This window comes from Oreochromis niloticus, linkage group LG4, assembly GCF_001858045.2.
Source record: "Oreochromis niloticus isolate F11D_XX linkage group LG4, O_niloticus_UMD_NMBU, whole genome shotgun sequence".
In the NCBI taxonomy this organism is placed as follows: Eukaryota; Metazoa; Chordata; class Actinopteri; order Cichliformes; family Cichlidae; genus Oreochromis; species Oreochromis niloticus.
In genome coordinates, this window is record NC_031969.2 from 109,485 (window position 1) to 129,280 (window position 19,796).

Consider the following 19,796-nt stretch of genomic DNA (forward strand, 5'->3'; position numbering starts at 1 on the left):
GAACGCTGCGTTACTGCGTTACTAAAACCGTGATTTTTTGCGAGAATGTCTCATGACAGTGACGTAAGCGAGTGCGATGACAACAGTTGTCTGCAGATCATAATATATAGAGTGCGGGACAGAGTGTAGCATGCAGCGTTTAAAGCGTGGAAGTACTGACCTTATTTTGAGTTTGATTCCATAAAAAGTGACAAAAACATTAGTGTCCGTTGTGCGTGGGAAGAAAACTTCTTTTTAGCGAAAAAACCCCTTAACTTCCAAGCAAGCACCAAGTGTACTATGACGTAATGTGAAATTCACAGAGAAACTCGCGGATTCTTCCACTGACCGCTGTGGCACACCTGCACCAGGGTAAACCTCCGCCTACCCCAGTCCTGCTTTACAGGTGAAAATAGAGCAACAGGACCGCTAGTCTTTGATTTTATTTATTTTCTGCTGTGTTTTACTTGCATCTATTTGAAAGACTGAGTGTAAACACAAAAACATATTTTATTTTATGTGCTGGAATGTGCAGAAAATAGGTTTAAATGTTAAACAAATTTCTTCCAGTCAGAGAATGTTGCATATAATTAAGTTTTTGCTTGATGCATAAAGTTAAAAGATTTAAAGTTTTAAAAAGAGACGTTTCCATTTGATTACATTTTGTATGATGGATTATGCAGAAAAAGTAGAATTGGGCTGAAAGATCTATCGCTTTATCACTTATTCAGGTTGTAAATCGTGTTTTTAAAAAGTAACTAAGTAACTAAGTAACTAAGTAATTAATTACTTTTGAAAATAAGTAATCAGTAAAGTAACGGGATTACTTTTGGGGGGAGGTAATCAGTAATTAGTAACTGATTACTTTTTTCAAGTAACTTGACCAACACTGACCATTAATTGAAAGTCTAAAGCAGTTAATGACTAATGAGAGAATGTTTACCATGTTGAACACTGCACCACAAAGAAGCAGAGAGGGATTCTTCTATGATTTTAGAGACGGGTCCCTCTTTACATCTCACCCCTTGTTTTCTCAGAGGCCAAATGCATTGCAATTAATACTGTACACAGATGAAATTGAAATATGTAACCCCTTAGGGTCCCATGCTTCTGCAAACAAATTGGTGATGTTTTATTATACTTTAGGAAATATTGATCCAAAATTTAGGTCAAAGTTAGCTGCAATATGACTTCTTGCTATTGTTAAAGCAAATGACATTTCTCAATGGGGTATTGATGTTGTACTGAAAAGAATACTTCAAGATCTGTCACTGCTTTACAATGGTGTAAGGATTGAAATGTCAAATGGTGAAATTGAATTGTTTGGTGCTGTTATAGCCATTTGCGGAGAAACGCTAGCCCAGCATGAGATTGCTGGCTTTAAAGAAGGGATTGGTTTTGCTTATAGCAAATGTAGACACTGTGAATGCAACTTTGATGATATGCAAAGTGTTTTTGAGGAGAAGAAGTTTGTTCAAAGAACTCTGGAGAAACATATCAGGCAGTGTTTTGAAATAGATAAAGCAAGCACAGATTTATTGAAAGCGTCCCTCAAAACTACTTATGGAATTAATAGAAGAAGCAGACTAGTTGACGTTCCTGCATTTGACCTCATCAAACAAACTCCCCAGGACATAATGCATGTTATTTTTGAAGGTGTTGCATCAATGGAAGTTAAATTTGTATTAAAACACCTAATTCTCTCAGGGCAATTGGAATTAGACAAGTTTAATTCAGACATTCAAAATTTTCCTTACTCACCTCTTGAAATACGGGATAAACCATGTCCTATTAGCTTTGGCACTTTAGCGGCTAACGACAACAATTTGAAACAGTCTTGTGGACAGATGCTAATTCTTTTAAAAATATTACTTTTTCTTTTGTATGGTGTGGAGAGTGAGTATGTTGTATTTATTAGAAAGTTAATTATGATAGTTCAAATAGTTCTTGCTCCCATTATTTCTTTACAAACTGTATTGCAACTGAGAAGTATGATTGAAGAACACCTGTATCAGTTCAAGCGACTTTTTCCCGAAGCCAATATAATACCTAAGCAACATTATATGTTGCATCTTCCCAGCCAAATCTTATCCCTTGGTCCTTGAATAAGGAGTATGTGCATGCGCTTTGAGGCAAAGCACTCCTATTTTAAACAGTGGGCTTCTAAGTTAAATTTTAAAAATGTTTGTAAATCCCTAGCAAACCACAGTCAGTTTCTTGAGTGTTGTCAAAATGAAATGGGCACTGAACATCCTATTTTTGCAAAAGAAAAGGAATCCGGGCCAGTATCAGCTGTTAAAAATAATGAATATGTTAGGAAAAAAATTAAAGAATTTTTTGGAATAGACGTCATGCAGTCTGTTGTCTCAGTGAAATGGTATGTTCTAAATGGCAATAAATACATTACTGGGAAGTCCATGATTATTGCAGATGTGGATGGCACTTTCCCTGTGTTTGGACTGATAAAGGATATCTTTTTGATTGACTCATCTTTTATTGCTTTTGAATACCAACGCTATGAAACTTTGAATTTAAATGAAGACTTACTGGCATATGAAGTAACTGTGCCCATTGTTGCTCAAGCTACATAATTAGCCCATGAGCTCATTGATTATACTTCATACTTTTCTATTAGTTTTAGGGACAGTGTGTTTGTGCCAATAAAATACAGTCTTTCTGATTTTATTTCCCATAGAAATCACCCTTAAGATTAGGGTTGCACCAAGTATTGTCTTAGTGTAGTTTGCGATGCTATCAGTTGACAGTCATTAAATGTTCCCTAAACCAATATCAATGTTGTACCACATAATGCTGGCATGCTGGGACAAACAGCTCTCTTTGAAATGTGATTTGTATCATAAATTGTGGTTAATTTTTTTCCCTTATATGTACAAATTTGAAGTCAGACATGATTTTGAATAAATCATATTTTCAACAGATGCCTTGTGTGAATTTCCTAAATCAAGCAAATTAGGTTTGTCACTGCATCTTGAAACAAGTGATATTTTGAGAGACATTTGGTGAGAGACCTAATGTAGGCTATTTTAAGAGTTATTCTTCCCATTTCTGGATTTCTGTACTAATATAGACACAATTATATGGTTATTCTCGGTTTAAGTTTATTATCTAAAATCCAGACTTAGAAACAAGTAAATCTTTTTTTAAAACAAGGCAAATTAACTGGCCTGTCTAAAAATAAGATTTTAAATCATGGCAAGCACCAGATAATTTGCAGTGTGGGCGCTTGGAGTCAGTTGTTGGACCATACAAGTTATTTGATTCCTCTTTTCGAACACTGCAGGGGTCACGGTGGCTTTCTGATGAGGTAAGATAACTTATCATTATTGATTCAGATTTTTTTTTTTTTTTTTTTTTTTTTTTTTTTTTTTTTTTTTTTTTTTTTTTTTTTTAACCTGTCCCGTTTGGTTCTTTTGCCATCAGCATTATTGTCTAAAGGCGAAGAAAGATGCCCAACGGATTTACTTTACCAAATGGACCATCCCAGCCTTGCCGTAATGGTCCATTTGATTCACCTTTTATTGTTTATTTTATTTTCACTTGCTGAATACGGGACAGACTTGACTGGTGGAAAGAAAAGGGGAGAAAGAAAGAGGGAAAGAAAAACAGCTGAGAAGAGGGACGGGGGAGAAGGGCAAAAACCAAAAACCAACAGAATAAGCAGACAAAAAATACATATATCGATCACCTGGATCACCTGTTAAGAAAAAAAGAAAGCAAGCAGAAGAAAACGAGAGTAATAAACAACATCACAATGATCTATGGGAATATGACAGTAAATACTAAATATTAAACATTATTGTGCAGCACGTGAGATCGACAGCGCACAGTGTGCTTTGAGGTAGGAGCCAAAAAGGGTGTAGTTTGTGTGTGTGATCACCCGTGTGTGCACCTGTGAGCATGAACGCGCTTGTTTTTAAAAGGTTCCTTCATGTAATGATCTGCTAGAGGGTGTGGGGGGCCACTGCCCCATCCTCCAGGGCATGAAGCAGGTATGGAGGAGATCAAAACTCCAGACATCCAGAGGCCCCCAGAACACAAGAGACCAAGGAAGACCAACAGAGGGGCAGCCGCGCCACTATCCCAGAAAGAGCTGAGGAGAGTCCCAGATGAGGGGTCACTCAGCAGCCGCGGAGCAGAAGCCGGGGGGGTTGCAGTGACGTGCCCGTGAGCTCCGCCGGCAGCCAGCTGTGCCTGAGTGACCGAGCCCCGGGCCGAGAGGCCGAGGGCACCCCATCCCCGAAGTGGCCCGAGCGAGCCCCAGGCTCCAGGCCCCGATAAGCAGCCGCCAAGGAGTGAGCCGGTGGGTACCTGGGCGCCCATCCCCGGACACAAAGAACCACCAACGCACCGATGTCTGAGGGCGTCTGCCACCGGCAGGGGAAGTGGTGGGGGGAGATGGGCCTCCAAACCTTGGAGGGCCTGAGATGTCCCCAGAGAGGTGGGGTCTGATACCCAACCTGACATATAGACACAGACAAACAGGCACACACAGATACAAACATCTATTCCCACCCTCATGCTCTCATATACAATTACTCAACACTCACCCAACGTGGAGACGGACATAAAGAGACGCTGTACACACAATCACACTCCCCAAGCGTACTCTAAGCCCCGGGTCTAGGTACCCTTGCCCCTGGAGGGGGAAACTGCGCCCAGACCCAGGTGATGTTACCCTTTTCCCTGCGGTGGGGAGAAGCAGACCGCCCCGACTCCGCAGCAGCAGGGAGGCCCCACATTCCAGACCCCAGTCGGACGGCCAACTCCTCCTCCTAGCCCCCCCCGCTCCAGCAGGCCGCAGAGAACGGGGGTGTAGGAAGACTCCAAACCTCCCTCCACCCGCTCATATGTAGTGTTGATGTATGTGTGTTCTAAGGTGCATTTAAAACCCAGGAGGGCATGGAGCTACCTGCCAGAGCAGCAGGTAAGCGTATGGCCCCTCCTGCTAGCCCTCAATGTCTACGTGTATTTAAAATTGAGAGGTGGGCAACGACGCCAGGGGTGAGGTGTACACCCTGATGGTAATTTGGAATCCGTGTAGCGTGCCCACCCCCAAGATCCTATATGTATGTGTAATGAGAGTGTGAGTAATGTGAATGTCTAAGTTGTGGGATAAAATTGAGGCAGAGGCAGCCAGAAGGGGACAGAGGGGGGGGATGTCTCCTCTGCACCCTGGTGACACACCCCTACCCCAAGGCCCTGCATGTGTGGGTGATTGTGGTGGAGCGGGAAGAGGGAGGCAGCTGGAGATGGGGAGGGAAGGAAGGGAGGGGCAAGTGACCCCTCCCTGGGGCCAGCTCCCCCGCTGACCCCAGTAGGCACCCCCATACTCTGCAACCCGCCAGGGAAAGGGGGGCCCAGGCCCATCCGGACCGGGGCCCAGTGCAGCAACGCCGCCCAGCCCCACAGAGCCCGGGACAGTCCACCCGACCCCACCACAGAGAAAACTGCACCCACCCCATCATCCACTCATCTTCCAGACTACACAAGACAATAGACGCCCAGGCTGAGATCTTCCTCCACCTCTCCTGTATCTCCCCCTCCTGCAGAGAGAGTTCCTGAAGAGAGGAAATCTCCTGCAGGATTTGACAACCTCCCCCACCAGTTGAAGAGCCCCCAGGTGGTTCGATGCACAGGCGGCACCCCGCGCCAGGACTGGGCCCCCATACACCCACCCGCCCACAACCCCGGCAACACACCAACCAGGACCCAAGCCCCTGAGGCTTGGCCAGGGCCCCAGCCCAGAGACGGAGTGCCCCCAGAACCTCACGCCCATCCCGGACCCACCCAGGGGCAGCCAGGCTACCAGGTCAGTAACCCACGTCCGTCAGCACAGACCCTCCCCTAGCCCCGCTGCACGCAGCCACGAGGAAACCGTCACCTAAGAGCCAACAGAGCCCCTAATTGGCCATGACCGCTACCCCGGATTGAGCCCCCAAGGAAGATGCTCCCGGGGAACCCCCTGATGCCCTAAGCCTGTCCCTACCCCCACACCAATCACAACAGTGAAGGTGGGACCAAACTAAGACCCCCCACCCCCACTAGGTGATGGAGCTGATCAAAGGAGCCCAGAGAAATTGATCTGATGTGGTGGCAGAGGCTGTATCAAGACTAATGTAATCTAATAAATAATTTCTATATTGGTTAGAATTAAGATTATTTTTATTTTTCCAGTTCATGAGGACTGTTTTCTTGGCTATGCATAGGGCAGTGAAAACCATATGGGCTATATTCTTTTCCGGAGTGACATTATCTAAGCTGCCCAACAAACATACTAAAGGGGAAGTTGGAATGTTACATTTCAGACACTTTGATAAGTCTTCACATATCTCGCGCCAAAACTTCTGAACTGGTGGACAGAACCAAAGAGCGTGGATATAATTGTCCGGTGAGTTGGTTTGGCAGTGTGAGCAGTTGTTGGTAGACGTAAAGCCCATCTTGAACATCCGATGGCCTGTATAGTGCACTCTATGTAGTATTTTGTATTGAATTAATTGAAGACTGGGATTTCTAATTAGATGAAAGGTTTTTAAGCAAATCTGAGACCAGAAGTTTTGGTCAAAGTTAACTGATAAATCCGCTTCCCATTTTGCAATAGGAAGTGATATTGATTCATCTGTTTTAGAAAGCATTCTGTATATTTTGGATAGTAATTTGGGGGTTTTAAGAGTAAGAAATTGAACCACACTTGGTGTCGTTTGTAGTTCAACTTGACCCGGTTTAAATCTCTTATTTATTATGGATTTAATTTGTTGATATTCTAAAAATCTTTTCTTGTTGATCCCATATTGTGTAACTAGTCTGTCAAATGAGATAAATTCTGTTCCTTCTAGTATATGTTCTAAGTATTTGATTCCTTTACTACTCCAATCTGAAAAGTTTATCATATTATTGTTTTGTAATATGTCAGGGTTGTTCCAGATAGGTGTACGTTTGCATGGGATTAATGAAGACTCTGTCAACTTCAGAAACTCCCACCATGCTGTCAGAGAAGAGCTGATGTTGATGCTTTTGAAGCATTCATGTCGTTGGATGTTTGAGCTGATAAATGGTAGATCTGAAATCTCTAGATTATTGCAAAGTGCTTGTTCTACATCTAGCCAAGGTTCATCTAAGAGGGTATGTTTTTGCCATCCTGAGATAAACTGAAGCCTGTTGGCTAAGAAGTAATGCTGAAAGTTAGGTAGTTCTAATCCTCCTTTATCCTTGGTCTTTTGTAGTGTTTTTAAGCTTATACGTGGGGGCTTATTTTTCCAAAGGAATTTGGACATATATGAATCTAGAGATCTGAACCAATCTTGCGGCGGTTTAGTTGGGATCATTGAGAATAAATAATTTATTTTTGGTAATACCATCATTTTTATAGCGGCAACCCTTCCCATGAGTGATATGGGTAGACATTTCCACCTAGCCAGATCACCTTCTACCTTCTTTAAAAGTGGGATATGGTTTAATTTAGTTAGATCTGCAAGCTTGGGAGATACATTAATACCTAAATATTTTATATTTCCCGATTGCAGTGGAGTAGAAGAGGAATTATGGAAGGAGCAATTAATCGGAAGGACTGTAGATTTTGACCAGTTAATTGAGTAATCTGATATTCTTGCAAAGAGTTTATCAGTTCAATCACCCCAGAGATATTGGTTTGTGAATTTTGGAGAAAGAGTAACACATCATCCGCATAAAGGCTGATTTTATGTTCTACATTCTTGCATTTTATGCCCTTAATTACTGAATTCTGTCTAATTGCTGCTGCTAGTGGTTCGATAAAAATTGCAAACAGTGAAGGGGAGAGTGGGCATCCCTGCCTGGTGCCCCTCAGGAGACAGAAGCTGGAGGATGTCTGGTCATTTGTTCTGACACAAGCTGTTGGGGAATTATATAATATTTTTAACCAGTTGATGAAAGAAGATCCAAAACCAAATTTGTGTAAAGTTGCAAATAGAAATTTCCAGTTAACTCTGTCAAACGCTTTTTCTGCATCTAAAGAAAATATTGTAGTTTCAAGGTTTTTACTGTATGAGTAGTCTATCAAATTAAGTAATCTACGTGTATTTGTTGATGAGTGCCTACCTTTTATGAAACCAGTTTGGTCAGGATGAATTAAGAGGGGGTTATTTTCTCTAGTCTCTTCGAGAGAGCTTTGCAGATTATTTTAAGGTCTACATTTATAAGGGATATTGGACGATAGCTTGAGGGATATACAGGGTCTTTGCCTGGTTTTAGCAGGAGATTAATGTTTGCAGAATTCATATTTGATGGAAGTCTGCCATTTTCCTTGATTTCCAACAACGTTCTGTAAAAAACTGGTGCTAGAATCGTCCAGAATTCTTTGTAGAATTCTGCAGGAAAGCCATCTGGGCCTGGAGCCTTATTATTGGGCATACTTATCAGGGCTTCCTGGAGTTCACCTGGTGTCAGTGGCGAATCTAGTGCCATTGCTTGAGTGTCTAATAATTTTGGGAGAGTTATGTTGTCTAAAAACTGATCAATTTCCTTTTTAGATGGGTTTATTTGTGGTGAATACAACGTTTTATAGAAATCCCTGAAAATGTTGTTTATTTGTTTCGGGTCAAATATTGTGTTCCCAGATGAATCTTGAACAGCACATATAGTTGTTTTTTCTTTATTTATTTTTAGCTGGTTTGCTAGAAATTGACCGGATTTATTACTATGTTCATAATTTTGTAAGCGTAGTCTTTGTACTAAGAATTTTGTTTTTTTATCAATTATCTCATTTAATTCTAGTTTTGTTTTGCGTATTTTGTTCAGTGTTTCCTGATCTTGGTGGTACGCGTAAGCTTCTTCTAGGGATTTGATGGTTTTTTCTAATTCCTGAATATTTTTGTTTTCTTCTTTCTTTTTATGTGATGAGAAAGAAATTATTTTACCTCTCATCACAGCTTTCCCTGCTTCCCATAGAACAGAAGCTGATGTTCCGGGAGTGTCATTAAAGTCTAAATATGAAGTCCACTCTTTTTTAAAATATTTAATAAAGTCTTCATCTTTAAGCAGTGAAGTATTAAATCTCCAGTTTTTACTTGGCATAGTATTATTCTTGTGCATTAGTGTTAAAGATACAGGAGCATGATCGCTGACAGCTATAGGATGAATCTCAGTGTCTGAAATGTCACTCAGCAGTGAGCTGCTGACCAAAAAATAATCCAGACGAGAGTAGGAGTGATGAACATGTGAGAAGAAAGAATATTCCTTACTGTTGGGGTGAAGGGAGCGCCATGCATCGCAAAGACCAAAGTCACTCATATACTGTTTGATTATATTTGTGGACTGCCAATTACGCTGAGTTCCTGCTGTATTGAGCCTATCCATTTCTTCATTTAGTCCAAGGTTGAGGTCGCCTCCAAGAACAAGTGTGCCATCTAAGTGTTCAGAGAGTGCACTGAAAAAACCGTGAAAGAATGAGGGATCATCAACATTTGGACCATATACACTTACAATACATAGCTTTTTATCACATATAGATAGTTTAATGATTAAGAATCTGCCCTCTGGATCTATAACTGTATCGAGTACTGTGAAATTAATATTTTTATGTATTAAAATTGCTACTCCCCTTTGTCTAGAATTATAACAAGCTGAGAACACATTAGGAAACTCAGGTGTTTTAAGTTCATTCGAACCTTTAAGAGGTCTGTGGGTCTCTTGTAAAAGGACAACATCTGCCTGTAGTTTTTTGAGTTGGTTAAATATTTTTAACCTCTTTTCTCTGGAGCCAGCTCCATTTACATTCCATGTAACGAATCTTAGTTCACCCATAGATGTGTTTGTATAACTAGGGGTGTATGCTGTGTGTGTCGCTTAGACAGGTGGAGAGAATACATCACCAGTTCATAAATAAAGAGAGGGAGAGAGAGAAAAAATGCGTGGCGAGATGCTCCCTGAGTCTGATTATGTGTGTGCATATTTACTAATATGAGTAGTACGCTTGACTTAAGTGTGTGTATCCTATACTGTGTGCGCTGTCTGTCTGATGTAAATGTGCTGCCGTTGAGCGCATGATTGTGCGTGATCGTGCTGTGCGTATGTGTCGAAATAAAGTTTGTGGATGAGTCTGGAGGCAGGTGATCGAAGCAGTGAAAGAAATAAAGAAAGAAACCAAGTACAAGGGTGAGCAGCATAAAAACAGGAGGGGGAAAAAGAGAGAAAAAAAACGAGAAGGAGAGAAAAACAATAGCAAAAAAACCAAAAACAAACAAACAAAAACAAACCCGGAAACATTCCAATCATACCGTTGACGGAGAGTGACGGTGTTAATTCTGCTATGAAATTAAGATGAGCCGATTTGATACTGGTAAGTTAAACAGATGTTAATGTTAAGTTAATGCAAGTTAGTGTGCGTGGATAGGGAAAGGGTGTAGCGGATTCTTATCTGGTGTGAAGTTAATACAGCCACGGAGTGATGTCGGGGTCGCGGTGGAGCTGTCCGTCCACGTACAGCCGGTCCACAGCGATGACAGCGCGGGAGCCCTTCTGGATGAAGCTGCGTCGGATTGGGAAGAGGACCCTGCGTCGTTCCAGGATCTCTTTGGGGAACTGGTCGTTCACGCTGAAGTCCGTTCCTTTTAATTCCCTCCCGCGGCTTTTCACCTGTTCCTTTTGTTTGAAGTGGCCAAATTTGGCCACAATAGGACGTGGTCTCCCGGCCGGCGTCCTCACGGCCCCCAAGCGATGCACTCTATCGAAGGCAATGTTCTTTACGGTGTCCTCCGGCAGCTTCAGGTGGATTTTAATGAAGCTTTTCACCGTTGCCTCTGCATCCTCTCCGGCAGATTCTGGAATACCGGAAAATACAAGGTTGTCACGCATGCTACGGGCTTGTAGATCGATAACTGACTCTTTTATTTTTTTATTTTCAGTGTTTAGCTGGGTCACATTATCGGTGAGAGATTTGACCGACTCCCGTAGCGTGGCATTTTCAGCGGCAAGCGTTTCCACTTGCTGCTGGCTGAACTCCAGGGATTCTCGCAGAGATTTAAATTCCCGGTGTAAAATCTCCACCAGGGACAGCCTCGCATCGAAACTGGACAATCGTTGGTCGATTGACTCCAGGATGTCTGCAATGCCTTTGCCGGCAGGTGATGTTGTGCCGGGGGAGTCTGCCGGGCGACATCTCTTCGATGACGGTGTCTCAATTTTGGCCGGGGAAGATGCACTCTGGGCCTTCTTCATGACTAAATCTTGGAAACAGCGGTCGATGTAATCTTGGAGAGCGTCTAAACTCTCCCCGTTGTCCTCCAGGGTGTTTAGAGATGATAGGACAGATGTTGTTAGTTATATGACAATTGATTATTATATTTGGTAATGCTAAAGCTTAAAGAAACTTTGTTCAGTTCTAAACTACCATTCGCTTAAATTTTCCGCCAAAATCTCCGGCGTCTGACGTCAGTTACAGCATGTGTCGCTTACCTTGTCCGTCACTTCCGTCACTTACCTCCGTCACTTCCGTCACTTACCTGATTCAGATTTTGAAGTGCTGCTCCTTCTGAAGCATTTGCAGTGCAGACACCATTAATAGTTTAAAATGTGCGGGTAGGTGGGGGGGTTATATAGCAAAACTCTGATAAGGTTTCACCCATTCACTTAGGAAAGACTGTCATCAACCACAACACAGATGTTGTGACATCTGTGACATCATAATACCCAGTTCCAGTATATGCAGAAAGAACCTTTATCAGCAATTATATTTCTTTCCAAGTTTTTGTGTACAGCACTCAAGCAGTTACTTCAGAAATTGTTGCTGCTTGTGTATAAACTCTGATTTTTCAAAACAGGTCATTGATGCATACCTGCACCGTGTCATTGAGAGACGAAAGGTAAATAAGAAATGTCCTTTGCCCACTTACTTTGAAATACAAAAAAATGTATTTACTGTTCTTTAACATTTTTGTATACTTATACAGAATGCTGTACACCTGCTCTGTTCAGTAGTTGCAAGCTCGTTGTTTTCTGGGCAGTTCAGATGCCACACCAAGGTAAGTTGAAAGTTCAGAAGTGGTCCAAAAAGTTGACTCATTTCTATTTCTGAGGACAGAGTTCGGTTCCTTTACACAAGACTATATTTGAAAACACCCTGAGACGCACGGTACCTAAGTAAATCGAAATTACTCTGCACTTCCAATCCCACAGATGAAGTTCCCAGTTGAAGACATGTGGCTGTGCCCTGTAAACTTTGGTACACACTGGATTCTTGTGGTATGTGTTCATTTAGTTATTCATTTGCGTAATTTGTTGTGAAGCAGTTTCTTGCTCAAAGTGTTATTCTTAAATAGGTTTTCAGTGGCAAAAACTATTGTAATTTTTAATTTATTAACTTTTTCTTTAGATTGTCAACATTTCTGCACAGAAAATACTGCTCATAGACCCCATGGGGAATGAAGGTGTTTATGACAGGAAAATTAGGGTTAGGGTAATAAAATGTTATGGTCACCGGTATCAAACGCTGCACTTAGGTCTAGCGGGGAAGATTTCAACATTTCAATATGAATGAAGGCTGAAAACTGCTTAGATTAATGTCTGGTGATCTTTTCTCTGCTTCTTCAAGTTTGTAACACTGAACATATTAAAGGATGATTTAAGGTTCACAGGAACAGTTTAATTAGACACACGTTTACTATTTTTCTTTATACTCTTTCTTTCTTTCATCACTGACATGTTCAATATGATTACTATCAGAGGAGAAAATAAACCCTGTGTAGTTTAAAATCTTTAATTTAATCAAACTGAAATGTTGATGAACTCTGCTGCCATTTATCATCTTGTAAAATGTTCCCTCTGCTTCTGTTGTACATCTCCCCTGACACTCTCTTCTTCACCTCTCCTGTGCAGATGGTCCAACCCCTGCCTCCTTAAACTGATGTGTTTCAATCTCTTTACCTCTGTTGTGAACTTCACACAAAGTTTGTGGTAACAAAATCAAACTGACGAACATCTTGTTTGAAAAACACACTCGCAAGACAAAATAAAACCAGACTGCTCAAAGTAAAAGCAGAGCCCTCACAGCTGGTAGTACAAAACACAGTAACAACGTGCGTATTAGATACCCTCAGTCCCAAAAGCATAAATATAAAAAATGTGAACAGATGAAAACAGTGAAAAAACAAAAAGCAGCCAAATTTTCATCTGAAAATGTTGATTTTTAGTAAAAACAATGCTCTGTAGTTTCATACTGTCGTTACAGACAAAGCGGATGTTTAAAGCCTTTGGACGCACATTTGAAATGCCATAAGTCTCCTTATCAGCTGGAAATATTCAAGCCATAAAATGACTTTTGAGAGTGGCTAAAAACTACTGAACAACAGCAATGCTGAACCTGTTCCAAAATTTGAATGTACATGTGTTGAAGGTGTGGCTCTTGTTGAATTGTTAAACATACTTTCTTTAATTTTTCGAGCCACAAAAACCAAAACTTTTAATTTTCTTCCGCTTGAATATTGGCCTCGGGTAGCTCTACTCATCATTGCTGAGTCAGTTGTCTGTTTGTGCTACTTTTTCAAGCAGCAGTCGATTATTGGTAAGGGTGACTTTATGTGTTTAGTTACTTAAGTGGAAAGTTTTACGTTACATCAATCAATCAATCAATCAATCAATCTTTATTTATAAAGCACTTTTCATACAAACTGTAGCACAAAGTGCTTTACATGGTTAAAAGCAGCCCACCCCACCCTCCCACTCATTCCCCGCACTGTCATTAACAGAAGCGGTCATGATACACACATCCCCCCCCCACCCCCCCACACACGCACACACACACACACACACATACACACACACACACCTAAAGAGTAAAATTGGGCTGGGTACGCATTAGCCAAGTGAGGAAACACTATCATAGGGAGCTGTCTGCACCGGGAGCCGATCACAGACCGCAGCCTCCAGGCTGGGCACACAGCAGGAGGGAGGCAAAGAAGCCCCCCAGCCAGGCTCAGAGGACCCACAGGGCCCCAGCAGCCACGGTCGATCACAGCCCCGGTGCAGAGAGCCCCCTCCGAGGAAACACTGGAGATATGACCTAATAAGAATATAAACAGGATAAAAAGATAAAATAAATAAGAGTGGGATATAATATAAATATAAGTATAAACAGAGTAAGAAGATAAAAAAATGAATAAGAATACAATCAATAGGTATTAGGTAAAACTAAATGAATAATATAAATAGAATAGCAGGATAGAATAAATAAGCATTAAATAAATAAACGTTAGTTAAAAGCTAAATTAAAAAGGTGGGTCTTGAGCCTGTTTTTAAAAACATGAACGTTCTCTGCGGCCCTGAGCTCCTCCGGCAGGCTGTTCCACAGTCGAGGACCATACCACTGAAAAGCTGCCTCTCCGTGAGTATGTGTCCTGACTTTAGGGACAATCAAAAGGCCAGTACCAGAGGACCTCAGGGTCCGCGAGGGTTCGTATGGTAAAAGCAGATCTGAAAGATAAGAAGGCCCAAGACCATTAAGACATTTAAAAACCAATAAAAGAACTTTAAAATCGATCCTGAAACACACGGGGAGCCAATGCAGCGATTGTAAAACCGGTGTAATGTGGGCCCGCCCTCTGGTCTTCGTCAGCACACGAGCTGCAGAGTTTTGCAAAAGTTGCAATACATAGATCTGAGGCTACAGGATCTGAGGTAACTGTTTACAAAATGTTGTATCCTATCCAAAAGTTCTTTGCAATGTTACATTGAGAAACATTATCCTTAACATATACTATGGCCATCACACTGTCATTTATAATTGTTTTAATAACTCGTGTCTTAAGTGATTCCCACATACAGAAAATAAAAAAGCTGCGTGGTTCACTTTTACATCACAAAATGTTAGAAATATAAGTCGTTCATAACAATCTGAAAGGTTGGGAGTTTAAAATGCAAACCGATGGAAGCAGAAGTAGAAGACTATAATGTCACAGAGCACACGGTGTCTATTATTGTGTAAACATTTATAAATAAGAGCTTAATAAAGACGCTTCATTTTTTAAGAAATATGTAGCTGGAGTGATCTTTATCAAAATTAGAAGTTACGTCTGTGGCTAAACTCTTGTACACAAGAACTTTAAAAATCTATAATGTGTGAGGCTGTGTAAGCAAAGCTTGCCCTTCTCACCCGCATGTAACAAACCATCTGTTGGGGATTTGTGGATTTGACACCTTATCATTGTGAAAGTGGGGAATCGTTCATCTTCCAAATGTATATTTCTGTTCTGACTTTAGAGTCCTTGTTTGTTTACTGAGCCGTACTTTGGGAGTCATACTGGGGAGAAAAGGGTGAGGTGTGAGAGACGAAACCATTACACACAAAACTTCAAAAACCTAAAGAGTGTGTGAGACTGCTAGCTGTGTCGTTCAGCAATAAATGTGTTAGTAAAGAGTGACGTGTACTTCTGTCCCATTAAGCAATCGTTTAACAATTTTCACTGCAAACTATAAAAGGAATCTGGATTTAAATAGAACATAGTAGTGATGGATTAAGTGCAGGAAACACTAGTATAAGGTGTCTATGGAACAAATCTCCTTGAGCGTTCAAATGACCAAAGTGAGGACTACAAGCGTTTCTCTCAGTTGGTTGTTGTCAGGAGATTTCCTGTATTGCAACTCAGGTCCAGTGTTGGGACTAACGCGTTATTAAGTAACGCGTTACAGTAACTACGTTATTATTGTGGTAACGAGCACGGTAACTAGTTATTATGCCAAAACCAGGAACGCGTTACTCATTACTGGGATTTAGATAGGCTCGTTACTCGTTACTTCGTGTGGTGGATATCGCGGAGCTTCCACAGATTCAATAACATTAGCAAGTGGTGGAAGCCAGCAGGTGGATGAAGGAAAAGGGAGGCAAGAGGAGAGACCCGAAGCGGCCGCCGGTCCGCGTGTCAGGTGAACTGAACTTCAGGTAAGAAGTTATGACCTGCAGTCTATCTGAGTCAGATATAAACCAAGTTTAGGTGGAGTTTATTTTCGGTATGCTGACATTTTCGTACTGCGTGCTAGCTAGCATGACGGAGTTTCTATACAGCTGGGTGGGTGCTACGTTACTGATGTTGAACTTTATTTTGTTCATATGGTTAATTATTAGAGTTGCCAACCGTCCCGTAAAAAACAGAATCGTCTCGTATTCAGAGAAAATATTACGCGTTTCGTACTGAGGTGAAAAGGAACACAGTTTGTCCCGGACTTCAGCTACAATGAAAAAGACACAAAGCTGAAGCTGCACAGCTGCCTCTTCTTCTCTCATTCTCTCCCGTTTCTAGAATTTATTTAATATTAATTGCTAGTATCAGCTGATGTTTGCTGGAGCCACAGCTGTAAAGCTGCTGGTCATGATATCGGTTTGGTTATCTGGTGAGAGGGAAACATGAAGATGAAACCAGGAGATGTCCTTACTGAATCATCAGAGCTGAACAGGTGATGTAGAAACAGGTTTACCTTTTAGGTGACATGAATGAGAGACAAATAACACCAGGATCCTTTTCTAAGTAGCTGACAGCTGGTAACTGTGCAGGGGTGGATCTAGCAAAGTGTTGCCAGGGGGGCAGGTAGGGCATTAAAAGGACAAGGGGGGGACTTTTCTTTATTATTCTCATTTAAAATGTCTCGCTTTAAAAAAAAATAATTATCTGAGTCTTACAACAAACAATTGATAGATTGATACATATATACCATCAGAACAGTGTACATCACTGTCACAACAGTGTTTATTTTCATTCAAAGGCTTTATGATTTTTCCTATAGTGGTGGGCCGGTCTCTAGTCAAAATACCCGGGACGATTTTTTGGTCCCAGTCCAGCTCTGTATGCAGCTCATCTGCAGTCTGGTGTTACCTACATCTTCCTATTCAGAAGGCAGAATTTCCAAGTTCTGAGTACAATCAAAAGCACCACGACTGCAGTTTTTGTGTTGGATGTAAAAAGCAGGCTAGAATCATGGCGGCGGTCAACGACGGTCCAGGCGTGGGATTTCTCTCGTGGAAATGTGCACATTATTTTTTCCTTTCTGTTGGTAGGTGGCACAGTGGACTTGTGGCAAGTAAGCAAGATAGAAGACTGGCAATCTTGCTGGGTATCCAGTTACAGAAGCAACACATTAACAAGAGAATTCTGAGTAAAACCAAGTTACTTTCCCTAGTAACTAGTTACTTTGAAAGTAACGAGCAACTTGAAGTAACTGAGTTACTTTTTTAGAGAAGTAACTAGTAATGTAACTAAGTTACTAATTTAAAGTAACTTACCCAACACTGCTCAGGTCAGAATAAAAACGCATTTTCTCAGTCTCTGTTTTATCGTGCCGTTAGTTCTTTCCACAAGTCCGGCACTTTGAGGGTGGTAAGCACAGTGGTGTTTGATGCTGAATCCTAGTGCTTCATAGACCTTACTGATTACTTCATTAACAAAATGTGTCCCATTGTCTGATCTTATCAGAGTGGGGATGCCATATGTTGGAATGAAGTGATTGCATAAACATTTCGCTACTGAGATGGCGTCTTTTTTACTGGATAGATTTCTGGCCATTTTGAGAATACGTCTATGATCACTAGAGCGTATTTTGAGCCTTGGCATTCGTTTAGCTCAATAAAATCCATGTGGATTATATGAAAAGGATGAGGTGGTGTGGGAAAGTTACCTCTTCTCGGTCTGAGGTTTCCCTGTGCATTATGTCTTGGGCAAATCATGCATGTTCTGACAAATACTTTTGCTGAAGTTTCGAAATCTTGGGTATAGAAATGTTTAGAGAGTATATCTACCATTCCTCCTGTCGACACATGAGTAGAACCGTGTGTCACTAATGCTGCTGTTTTGTGTAGGGATTTTGGTGGTATTGGTTTGCCATTACAGGTCATCAAATCATTTTCTAGCTGTGCTCCACATTTTAACCATTTCTTTTGTTCTGCAGTCGGTGCGGCTTTTTGTTCGTTTATAAGCACATCAAGTGATATTTGCATTGAGGAGTCAGACATTAAAGTGTCTATAGGTTGTTGTGCTGCTGCTTTTGCGGCTTGATCTGCGAAGTTATTGCCTCTAGTGACCTCTGAGTTGTCTTTCTGGTGTGCAGCACATTTACATAATGCTAACTGTTTTGGCAATATTATCACTTCCAACAGTGCTTTCAAAAGATTTCCATGTTGCACTGGGTTGCCAGTAGAAGTAACCATCCCTCTATTCTGCCAAATTTTTGCAAAATGATGCACAGCAGCAAAGACATACTGGCTGTCAGTGTATATGTTTATGTCTCGGTCTTCATGCAGTTGACAGGCACGTGTGACAGCCGTGAGTTCTGCGCTCTGTGCAGAGTGTGAGGAAGTTAGTGCTTTTGCTTCTAAAACTGTGTCTACTGTGGTTACTGCATAACCTACACAGTTCCGCCCAAGGCTATTTTTGGACGCTGAACCGTCTACAAAGATATTAACGAAACCAGCCTGTGGGGTGCTGTGAAGGTCAGCGCGTGATACAGCATACAGCAATTCTGATGTGTGACAGTGAGAGCAAAATGCCTACATAGGAATGTTGTCTGGCATGTGTCAAACTTCTGAGTTAGGAAAAACCTTGCATTGCTTACAGTTCATAGCTCACAGCTCTAAAACTAGGCATCAACAAATCATATGCCCAAATCATTATGTGTCACTGTGATCCACAAGTATGATCACAAATTTGTTTTCCAAACTTACTAAGCAAACAAACAAAAACAAAACAAATTGCCTATGGCATCAAGGTTTTGCGTTCATATTAATTGAGTGTAAGCTGCTTTCTTCATTGCAAGTGTTTATTGCAATAAGGTTCATGCATCTTATCACTGAGTTCTAAATTCAAACTATCTCTTCTGACCCTTTCCAAAAATAATTTCACACATAACAATTTGAGTATGTGTTGTCTGTTCATTAATATAGTTGTCAGTTCTTTCTGTCATTATTTTGCCTTCTTTTGTTTATGACATGGCGGACATCTCTAAACAATCATGAGTTCAGCCTTCAGTTTCAACCCAATTATACCCTGTATTCTTGCACTCGCACTTTCCCAATTAATCTATGCTTTTGACGCTGTACTCAAGGTTCCAGGTTGAGAAATCCACCTGTAGCGACACACTAAAGCATACAATTAAAATCATTTTCATTACTTTGAGTGTGAGAAGTTGTCATTTTCATTACTTTTCTTAAAACATTCATTCGCTTCATCTTCTTAGAGTTTAACTCGTCTGTTTCTCTCTGTGAGCTGTCTTGACACACCACAGGCACACATATTTCCTGTTTCTGCAGACTAATCGAACTCTTTTGTTTCTCTTTGTATTCATATTCTATAAACCCTCTTCTACTAAACCTCAATCTAATACCAACACCTTTATGTCACACTCACACTTCTAAATAGAGCCCTTTCAGACATCAGGAATCATCACACACACTGCCTTTTCTCTCAAACTTCCACTTGTTCACTCACTCTACTGTGAACCTTTGTAGTGTTATTATTACTTTTTTTTATTATTATTATTTTTGTACAGAGCACACCCAATCACTCAAAACCTACTACTCACAGCATTCACACAGTTAAAATCACTCAAAATATGCTTTCATTTGTAATGAACTCAAACCCTATTTATACAATTGTAGTGAGCAAAACCAGCATCTCAGTCACAGGCATTTAGCAACATTTTGCAAACAATAGTTATAAAGCTCAATAACACTCTAAACCGAAAGCAACAATCTCCATGCGCGTCACCGCTCCTCATCAGCTTGGTAGTGTCCACATATTTAATTCAGCTTCTCAATCTTGTAGCTTTAGCTGTTGTATACAGGGTTT

General features: G+C 41.1%; 1 protein-coding gene and 1 long non-coding RNA gene across 3 annotated transcripts in view; one reads left to right on the forward strand and one right to left on the reverse strand.

Moving 5' to 3' along the window:
• The window catches only part of LOC109194314 (uncharacterized), a 78,566-nt gene that overhangs the window by 9,938 nt on the left and 48,832 nt on the right, over window positions 1-19,796 (reverse strand). The window lies entirely within an intron of this gene.
• On the forward strand, window positions 796-13,735 carry LOC106096904 (uncharacterized). 2 transcript variants are annotated; one of them, XR_002062026.2, is made up of 5 exons: window positions 796-3,304; window positions 11,793-11,834; window positions 11,922-11,993; window positions 12,148-12,213; window positions 12,344-13,735. It is a non-coding gene; the product is annotated as an uncharacterized LOC106096904 (long non-coding RNA). The 2 variants fall into 2 exon arrangements; XR_003219856.1 differs by having other exon boundaries at window positions 12,148-13,735.